Below are 10809 nucleotides of genomic sequence, written 5' to 3'. Positions count from 1 at the left end.
AGTTGACTATTGCAAAATATTTGTTGAAAAGCAAAATCAAAATAATAAACCAATTTTTTCTAGTTCCACTGCGATTGCAATGGCTTTTACAATCAAAATACGGCAAGAACAGCTGGTACTCTATGACAGCTGACTGCATATGAACAAGCACTCAAGAAAAAAAGAACAAATCGTTTCAATAACTTGTGTTTGAGTCAAGGCACATTATACAGGTAACAGCAGCAGCAGAATGTAATTTTAATTCGTTTCCATTTATTTGGTATCTAATTTTTCAAACTTTGTTTAAACTAATCTAAGCTGCCAATATTTGTTTTTAGACTATGACATTGAAAGGACAAAAAGCAAAAACAAAATGATTTGCGCTTGTTGGTTTTGTTCTACCGTCACTACATGTTTATTATGCCTTGGTTTGAACAATGAGTCCACGACAAAATAAATAAACTAATTGTTTTAATAAATAAAATTAAATTACAACAATTTAAATCATTTTGATCAATAAATATATAAAAATTTTAACTAAAAGAATTGAATGGCAAGAAGCTGTCGAAGCAATGGTTCACCAAGGACTGAGACGCTAAGAAGAAGAAGAAGAATTTAATTTCGTTATTATAGAAGGGACCAACAGTTTTATGTCGGCACAGAACAGAAGATATTTTCTTTTTTATGAGGAGCTTTTTCATAGCAGAAATATACTCGGAGGTTTGCCATTGCCGGCCACGGGACGACCGTTATTAGAAAAAACGTTTTCTTCATTTTGGTGTTTCACGGAGATTTGAATCTACGTAGTCTGAATTCCGAATAGTAGGCACTTCATACGGCTACGGCGTCCGCCCTTATGTACTATAAAGAAAACAAACTAACACTTTATAAGGCTCTCATCATGTCTGGCGAAGAAATTCGGACAATGGCAATAGGCGATGAGGCGTCCCTTGGAGTGTTTGGGAGAAAGATTTTGGACCTTTCTACGTTTGCTACGGCTTTATGACGTCATATACAAAGTGCAGTGAATATAGATCCAGCGGCTTTGTGGGCTGGGTCATGTCGTCCAAATGGATACAAATGCTTCTGCTCTGAAATTATTCGATGCGGTAGCAGCTGGTGGTAGCAGAGCTGGTGGAGAAGGACTTGGCTTTACTTGGTCTGTCCAATTGGCGCCGGTTAGCACGAAAAAGCAATGACTGGAGCGCTTTGTCAAATTCGGCAAAAATGGCATAAGCGGTTATTCGGCCAATTTAGAAGAAGAATATAATTATTTTTATATGCAACTTGTTTTTCTAAAGAAACGGTATATACATTTTTGATAATTATTGAAAAAAATTATATTTGTTAGACATTTTATTATAACAACACTTTATTACACAAAACTTAATTGGGGCCAGGAATTATAGAATAAATGATACACACCTACATTTGCACACAAAGGTTTGTCTATTTTCTGTACTGACGTCGTTTAAGTGCCAAAGAACAAAAAGCGACCCCTCTGTATCCTGTACATCGTGTCCCACTTATGGCTTTGCAAGTGAAAGATAAACAACTTGTAATAAGACTTTAGGCGACGTATTTAAAAAAGCAATGTAGCATCATAGAAATGGTTTGGTTTTTTAATAAAAAGCATAAAATGTGCTAACTAGTAACTTGGTATAGATAGCTCTTGTCGAGACAATTTGATCACTTTATTCGATTTAATCTCAATTTATCAAAAAATGCAGATCTGGTAACTTTCTTAGAAAAATCAGCTGTTCGCAGCAGTGATGTATTTTAGCATTGTTCTTAGTTGCAGAATCAATGGTTGGCTTGCGAACATTTTACTGCTAACAATAAAAAAATAATATAATTCGAATACAAGAAAGATAAATATACGTGCAAGCATTTTAAATATTTGATTTAATTCATAACTATTATGTTTGTCCAAATAACTGAAGGGGTGTGCATCGACTAGTATTCAAAATTTAGTGATTCTTTGCTGTTTATGGTTTGTGTCCATGATTACTTTTGAGAGAAAGTATTCACAATGGTGTGAAATTTGTTAATTTGAATTAGAAAAATATTTCCCAACAGCCGACGTTTATCAGTTTCTCGTAAAGGCAAACTTTATGGTAATGTTATAAAATATTATAATTACATATGTTCATATGTCTTGTGAGGATATTTAAGGCCATTGGATGATCAAGAACGCTTTCTATTGCATCTCTTCCTTCTTTAAAGGAAAAAAAACTTACATGTTCCGCACTCTCCACCGTGTTGGCCAGCTTAAACCAATGCAGGTATTTTTCGGATTGAGCACGTTGTAATTGAAAAAGAGCGTGACTTTGCCATAGTGAAGTTCAAAATAAATAAGACTGAGCTAAAATTGAAACGACAAGAGCTTTGTTCTGATAACTTCGAGTTTATTTATTCAAAATAGTCCCCTCTGGCCTCGATTCACTGTTTTGCGCGATCTAAAAGCTTTACGAAAGAGGGTTTCAGGTCATTGGCCGGAATGTCCTTTAGGATTTCGGTACAAGGTTTTTGGATGGACTCTACGCCATATTCAATTTCCCGAATAGATAGAAGTCACAGGGAGCCATATTAGGCGAATACGGTGATGGTTAAAATGGGATTTCTAGTTAAAACATCGGTCACAAGAGTGGATCGATAGAAAATTGCATTGACGGTTTGGCCCATTGGCATGAAATATTTGCGGACAATTCCCTTGGAATCGTAAAAACAAATGAGCATTGACTTTATTTTTGGCTTCTCCAAACGCAACTTTTTGGGGGGTGGCTCGTCTGGGGTCTTCCATTCGCCACTTTGACGCTTAGTTTCAGGTTCATGTTGGAAACACTACGTTTCATCACCAGTTACAATGTTGTAAAGGAAGTTCTTGTCTTTTCCCGCCTCTTTCGAATGTTTAATTCTGAGCAATTTTTGGTCCGCAGTTAACTTGTGCGGAATGAAACGTGCGCAGACCTTTCGTAAGCCCAAACGATCAGTTAAAATGCGATAAATCGATGTTTTGGAGAAATTCGACTCCGATTCCATGAAAATCAACGATGATTTCGGTTAATTTTTGATAAATGTACAAACAATTTCGATGGAGTTTTCGGTGGTTACTGATTTTGGGCGGCCCGTTCGTTCTTTACCATTTATGTCTTCACATCCATCTCTGAAACGAGTAAACCACTCATGAACTCTGGTACGAGATAGACAATCATCGCCATAAACTTTTTTCATCTATTCAAATGTTTCGGTAAACGTTTCACCGATTTTAAAACAAAATCTGATATTAGCGCTTTGTTCGAAACTCATTTTTGTACCGACGACACAAACATACTGACACTTTAGATGCAATAACTTCGTTTCCACTGAACCGAATGTCACCAAGCTGTCACTGGAAGTCAGCTAGGGATGTAGCTTCCAAAGCACTTCTTCTACTTCTTCTTAATTGGCGCGATAACCGCCTACACGATTTTGGCCGAGTTTAACAAAGCGCGCCAGTCGTTTCTTTCTCGTGCTAACCGGCGCCAATTGGACACACCAAGTGAAGCCAAGTCCTTCTCCACCTGATCTTTCCAACGCAGAGGAGGCCTTCCTCTTCCTCTACTACCACCAGCTGGTACCGCATCGAATACTTTCAAAGCCGGAGCGTTTGTATCCATTCGGACGACATGACCCAGCCAACGAAGCCGCTGGATCTTTATTCGCTGCGCTATGTCTATGTCGTCGTAAAGCTCATACAGCTCATCGTTCCATCGTCTGCGATATTCGCCGTTGCCAACGTGCAAAGGTCCAAAAATCTTACGCAGAATCTTTCTCTCGAACACTCCAAGCGTCGCTTTATCGGATGTTGTCATCGTCCAAGCTTCTGCGCCATACGTTAGGACGGGCATGATGAGAGTCTTGTAGAGTGTTAGTTTTGTTCGTCGAGAGAGGACTTTACTGCTCAGTTGCCTACTTAGTCCAAAGTAGCACTTGTTGGCAAGAGAGATTCTACGTTGGATTTCAAGGCTGACATTGTTATCGGTGTTAATGCTGGTTCCTAAATAAACGAAGTCTTTTACAACCTCAAAATTATAACTGTCAACAATGACGTGGGTGCCGATACGCGAGTGCGCCGACTGTTTGTTTGAAGACAGGAGGTACTTCGTTTTGCCCTCGTTCACCACCAAACCCATTCGCGTTGCCTCTTTATCCAGTTTGGAGAAGGCAGAACTCACAGCGCGGTTGTTAAGGTCGATGATGTCAATATCATCGGCATACGCCAACAATTGTGCGCTCTTATAAAATATTGTGCCTGAGCGATTAAGTTCTGCGGCTCGTACGATGCTCTCCAACATCAGGTTAAAGAAGTCACACGACAGGGAGTCACCCTGTCTGAAACCTCGTTTGGTATCAAACGGCTCGGAGAGGTCCTTCCCAATTCTGACGGTGCTGCTGGTATTGAGCAACGTCATCTTACACAGCCGTATTAGTTTTGCGGGGATACCAAATTCAGACATAGCGGCATACAGGTAACTCCTTTCCGTACTGTCGAATCCAGCTTTGAAGTCGACGAAAAGATGGTGTGTGTCGATTCTCCTTTCATGGGTATTTTCCAAGATTTGGCGTATTGTGAATATTTGGTCGATGGTAGACTTTCCAGGTCTAAAGCCACACTGATAAGGTCCAATCAGTTGGTTGACGGTGGGCTTCAGCCTTTCACACAATACGCTCGTTAGAACCTTATAGGCGATATTTAGAAGACTAATCCCGCGGTAATTGGCACAAATTGCAGGATCGCCCTTCTTATGGATTGGGCAGAGCACACTTAAATTCCAATCGGCAGGCATGCTTTCATCCGACCATATTTTGCATAGGAGCTGATGCATGCACCTTACCAGCTCCTCGCCGCCATGTTTGAATAGCTCAGCCGGCAGTCCGTCGGCGCCCGCGGCTTTGTTGTTCTTTAGCCGTGATATTGGTATTCTCACCTCGTCATGGTCGGGTAACGGAACGACAATTCCGTCGTCAACGATTGGGGTATCGGGATCTTCACATTCTCTATGACATGCGCAGCTGTCCCCGTTTAACAGGTTCGAGAAGTGTTCCCTCCATAATTTAAGATTGCTCTGTACGTCAGTCACCAGATCGCCGTCTTTGTTCTTACAGGAAAACGCCCCGGTCTTAAAACCTTCTGTAAGCCGCCGAACTTTCTGGTAGAATTTTCGGGCGTTGTTCCTATTGGCCAGCATCTCAAGCTCCTCGCGAGAAATGTTGCTCCATTGCTCGCGCATGCCGGTTTGTTGGGCAGTGCTCTCCGAGAGCAGGAGTGAGAGTCGAGTGGCGAATCTTCTGGCTGTCTGTTGTGATTGCAGCTTTTCGATGTCGAACATTCTTTGCGCAGGTAGATGTACGTTTTTTGCTGCACAGAGGCGGGTGCGCAGTTTGGCTGCAACAAGGTAATGATCCGAGTCGATGTTGGGTCCTCGGATCGTACGTACATCTAATACACTAGAAGCGTGTCTTCCATCTATCACAACATGATCGATCTGGTTTCGCGTTTTTCGATCAGGAGACAGCCAGGTAGCTTGGTGTATTTTTTTATGCTGGAATCTGGTGCTGCAGACTACCATGTTTCGGGCCCCGGCGAAGTCGATCAGCCTCTGTCCGTTACCGGATGTTTCGTTGTGCAGGCTGAATTTTCCGACTGTGGGACCAAAAATTCCCTCCTTGCCCACCCTGGCGTTGAAGTCGCCAAGCACGATTTTTATGTCGTGGCGGGGGCAGCGCTCATAGGAACGTTCCAAGCGCTCATAGAAGGAATCTTTGGTCGCATCGTCCTTCTCTTCCGTCGGGGCGTGGGCGCAAATTAGCGATATGTTAAAAAAAACGCGCTTTGATGCGGTTTGTTGCGAGACGCTCGTCCACCGGAGTGAACGACAGTACTTGGCGACGAAGTCTCTCTCCCACAACAAATCCGACACCGAATTTGCGCTCCTTTACATGGCAGCTGTAGTAGACGTCGCAAGGTCCTATGTTTTTCTTACCTTGCCCCGTCCATCGCACCTCTTGGATGGCAGTGATGTCAGCCTTTACTCTCACGAGGACATCAACCAGCCGGGCAGAGGCACCTTCCCCATTAAGGGACCGGACATTCCAGGTGCATGCCCTCAAATCATATTCCTTATTTCGTTTGCAGGGGTCGTCATCAGTAAAGGCAGTTCTCATCCGAGGCTTTGCAGTTCTTTTCATTGGGGGGGATTTTTAAGTGGCGGGTCCCAAACCCAGCGCACAACCAGCTATCCTGGAATGTTTCGCCTTCTCACGTTAGCTCACTCCCGAACGGGTGTTCGGAAGCTACCCAGAGGATACGTGGGCTAATCCCGGCCGTTGTGAGCTGCTTGAACCATATGTAGAAGAATCGTCCTGGCCACTCCCAAGTGAATGGCGATCAGTAACTTTCCCCACTTGCGTGGACTTCTACACATGGAACCATCCTTCCAAAGCACTACCTCATTTAAAAGATGGCGCCATCAAAAACATTTTTATGACGTCAGTCTGGTTTTTTTTGAACTTCTCCTTGTAATTTGCATGAGTTGTAAGAAAACTTAAGCGAGCTTCAAAATAGTAAGTGCTTACAGGTTTTTTACTCAAAAATTCATTACTCAAAAAAAAAAACTCATTTTAGCTACTGGGCATTCAGCTCAATTGAAGTTTGAGATGTCCTTTTGATTTGGAAAAAGTTAAAAAAAAAATACACTTTTTGAAATATTCAATTTGGAAAAAATTTCGCACATTTTGTTTTTTTGAAAAATACAAAATTTTCAACTACTTTTGTTTGTTCATAAAGTCGCTCGTACAAGTAATGACGATCATTTTGAACCCAGAATTATTAAAATCGCTTCATTTTTGACTAAGTTATGAGCAATTTAAAAAAAAAATTTCTTATATAATTCAAAAAATCGATTTTGAGCCGAAAAACAAAATGGCCGATAAATCTTGAAAAAATTTTTTTTCGGGCGAGCAAAACAATACGTGTCTCATTATTTTGACCAGAGAGCAACATATTTGAGTTACATCGAAATCGAAGAACATGTCCCAAATAGCCAGGTTGAATTGAAATGGAAAGAATTAGCATTTATAAAAAAATGGGTTAGGTTAATGTTAACATGAAAGTTGGTAGAAAATCTGTATAATAGAAAGAAAACAGTTGTTTGTAAACAAAAAATATAAAAAAAGTTCTACAATTACATAACCTTAACGACCGATTCTTTAAAATTCACTGAGAGTGGAGTAGCGGTATTGCGGTATGTGTCAATTTTCTCTCAACCATTGATGAGGTTAATGTAAATATTGCGAGAGATTAGAATATTCTTTCAATTGTCATCTACTGATCAATCATCTACTGATTTTTTCTACGACTTATGAAATCGTCCTCATCATTTACTTTATATTGAGAAAAGTACCCACCATCCGACTTACATGCGTTTGCTTACTGTGCGCACTTGTAAACAACTCCATTTTCGTCCCACTCGGCGTATGAACTGTACATATTTTCCACGAAGCGCATACTGTGTCACGAAATAAATCCAGATCATGATCACCAGATCAACCAGTAGCCATAAAGAGGCACCAGCGACCTTGTGGGAGCGTTGGTGTGAATTAAGAGATTACAAAACAACGCGCACACATACACACATACTCGTATGTGTGCCGCAAATAATGTTGATGGCGTAAAATTCATAGCGTTCATATGTCCATTTTGAGTTTAGTTTATTACAGCAGCGGCGTCATTGCATTGTGGTCATGGTTGCCAAAGGAAACTTGTTCCCACTTTGGTATTCATTGACATTTTTCTATGTAATTCTTTATGATAGACTGACTGGTTACTCATTTACTATTTATGTGTGTAAATATTTGAGGAATTTTTATGGCTCTTAAATGAGTTCCGAGTAGTTTTGGAAAAACTAATTAAAAATGCAAAGCAGTGAAAATGAGTTTAAAAATCTTAGAAGGCAATTATGGCTACAATGAATTTAGTAAATGGTTAAACAGATAATAGCTTAGCTGCATTGCGAATTTTATAAGGAAGGCGAGTTTGCGTTATTTCGCAGCGTTTTTTAAATTTTTTTTTCCAAAGGCGCTTGGTAAGAGGCTTCGTGGATTTCATGCTGCTTGAGAGTATTTGAAAAATCAAAATTATCAAAAATTAATATAAAATTTCCTAATTAAAATACGATTGGGGTTAAATGAATCCCGACTTAAGTGAACTCCTCGATGGAGTGAACATTAAATTTCTTCTGTACTGTACCTCAAATAGAACTACATACATAGTTGATGTTTGTTGGATTGGTATAAGATATTGCTACCTGTGCAATAAACATACACAGCCATGGTCATATAAATAGCACATTTAAACTTTGAAAGTAAAGAGTTGAATATGTTTTTAAATAATTATTTTTTTTGGGGAAAAAACAACATAAAAAATAAAAAACTTATTTACTTTCACTTTAAAACAAAAAAATTATCAAAAAGAATTTCAGTTCTGATCTAATTTACGAGAACGTTGATCACATCCTAAAAAATTCCAAATAAAAGCAAAAATAGTAAACAAATCAGATAGTTAAGTAATAATATTGTTTTACCAGAATAGTATTTTGTACTACATATATCCACTGTTTTTGAATACTTCTTCAAGCCGCCGGTCCATGCTTTCTACAAGCTTGTGGCATCTTTCCTTTGGAATTGAGTACCAAGCCTCCTCAACTGCGGCCCACAAATCATTAAATTTTTTAAAATTTTTGTTAGCGATTTTGACCTTAACGTCATTCCACAAATTTTCTATTGGATTGAGATCGCGGCTCTGCGCCGACCAATCCAGTGCATTAATTTTTTCTCTTCTGAGCGATTGCTTCACTGTCTTTGCAGAATGCTTTGGATGATTGTCCTGTATAAATGTCCAATTTAATGGCATAAACTCAAACACAAATGGCTCCATTTTATTCTGGAGTATATCCAGATACTGAAATCTATCCATTTTACCAACCATGCGAACAATCGGCCCAATATCATGCCAGGAAGAAGCTCCCCAAACCATGATGCTTCCGCCGCCATGTTTAATCATCGTTTTTGTGAACCTAGGATTTAGCGCTTGATTTTTTGGACGACGTACAATAGTTTTCCCATCTGGTCCCATCCTATTTATTTTGGTTTCGTCGGTCCAAAGTACGTTTTTCCAAAACTGAATAGATTTGTCTTTGTGGGCTTTTGCAAAGGCAAGTCGGTGTTTGATATGTCTTTTTGAGAGGAGTGGTTTTTTTTCTGCTTATGCGGCCAAACAGCTGGGCTTCGTTAAGTCGCCTTCCTACAGGCTTTCTGGACTCCTGTAGACCAGATTCTTGGTTTACTTCAAGCGTTAATTGCCGTGCCGACTTAAAAGGATCTAATTTGCTCTTGCATATTATAGCTCTATCCACATTAACTTTGGTTTTCTTTCGTTTTTTTTTGCTTAATTGCCGTGCCGACTTAGAAGGATCTGCTTTGCTCTTGCGTATTATGGCTCTATCCGCATTAACTTTGGTTTTCTTTCGGTTTTTTTGCTTAATTAAACTAATTTAGATCATTATAACCGCCGCCGAAGAAGAAATCGGATTCCGGCGAGCCCGAAAAAACAATTCGTACGACGAGGAATGTCATGCTGCCGCAGAAAGAAAGGATGCCGCCTATAGAGCCACGCTGCGATCGGGCGCAACGCGAGCCATGTGGGATCGCTACAGAGATCTAAGAAAGGAAGAGAGACGTATCATCCGATAGAAGAAACGAGAAGGCCGAAATACGTGAGTGCGAGAAGCTTGAAATGCTGGCCATTAGGAACAACGCTCGACAATTCTACTAGAAAGTTCGGCGGCTTACAGAAGGTTTCAAGACCGGGGCGTTTTCCTGTAAGAACAAAGACGACGATCTGGTGACTGGCATCCAGAGCATACTTAAATTATAGAGAGCTGCGCATGTCACAGAAAATGTGAAGATCCCGATACCCCAATCGTCGACGACGTTCCGCTACCCGACCATGAGAGAAAGATTCTGTGTAAGATTTTTTGGCCTTTGCACGTTGGCAACGGCGAATATCCCAGGCGATGGAACGATGAGCTGGATGAGCTATACGACGTCATAGACATAGCGCAGCGAATAAAGATCCAGCGGCTACGTTGGCTGGGTCATGTCGTCCGAGTGGATACAAACGCTTTCCTACAAGCAAAAAATTATGCAAAAAATCGCTGAAACAATATTAAAGTTTTACTCTCCGCTACACGAGTTAAAATGTGCTATTTTTGTGTCCACTTCAAAACAGCAAGAAGAATATGTAAATAAAATAGAACGCAAAAAATTCCATCGAAAAAGAAGGTAAATTCCTCGCATAAATGTATTCGTATTCGCTTGATAACGTTAATAAATGTAAATAAACAAATTTATTTGATTTAAGCAGAGTTCGTACTAAAAACTTAACTTAAAATATAAGGTTCACATTTCTGCTATTTATCTGTCCATGGCTGTATATATATATATATGATATAATTGGCGCGTTCCTCCTCCTATTTGTGATGTGCGTCTTGATGCTGTTCTACAAATGGAGGGACCTACAAGCCGACTCCGAACAGCAGATATTTTTTATGAGAAACTTTTTCATGGCAGAATTACACTAGAAGGTTTGCCATTGCCTCCCGAGGGGCGACCGCTATTAGAAAAAACGTTTTCTTTATTTTTGGTGTTTCACCGAGATTCGAACCTACGTTCTCTCTGAATTCCGCATGGTAATCACGCATCAACCCATTCGGCTACGGCGGCCGCCAG

This window comes from Anastrepha ludens, chromosome 6 (genome assembly GCF_028408465.1).
Source record: "Anastrepha ludens isolate Willacy chromosome 6, idAnaLude1.1, whole genome shotgun sequence".
NCBI classification, from domain to species: Eukaryota; Metazoa; Arthropoda; class Insecta; order Diptera; family Tephritidae; genus Anastrepha; species Anastrepha ludens.
Note: the sequence above shows the minus strand (reverse complement) of the source record.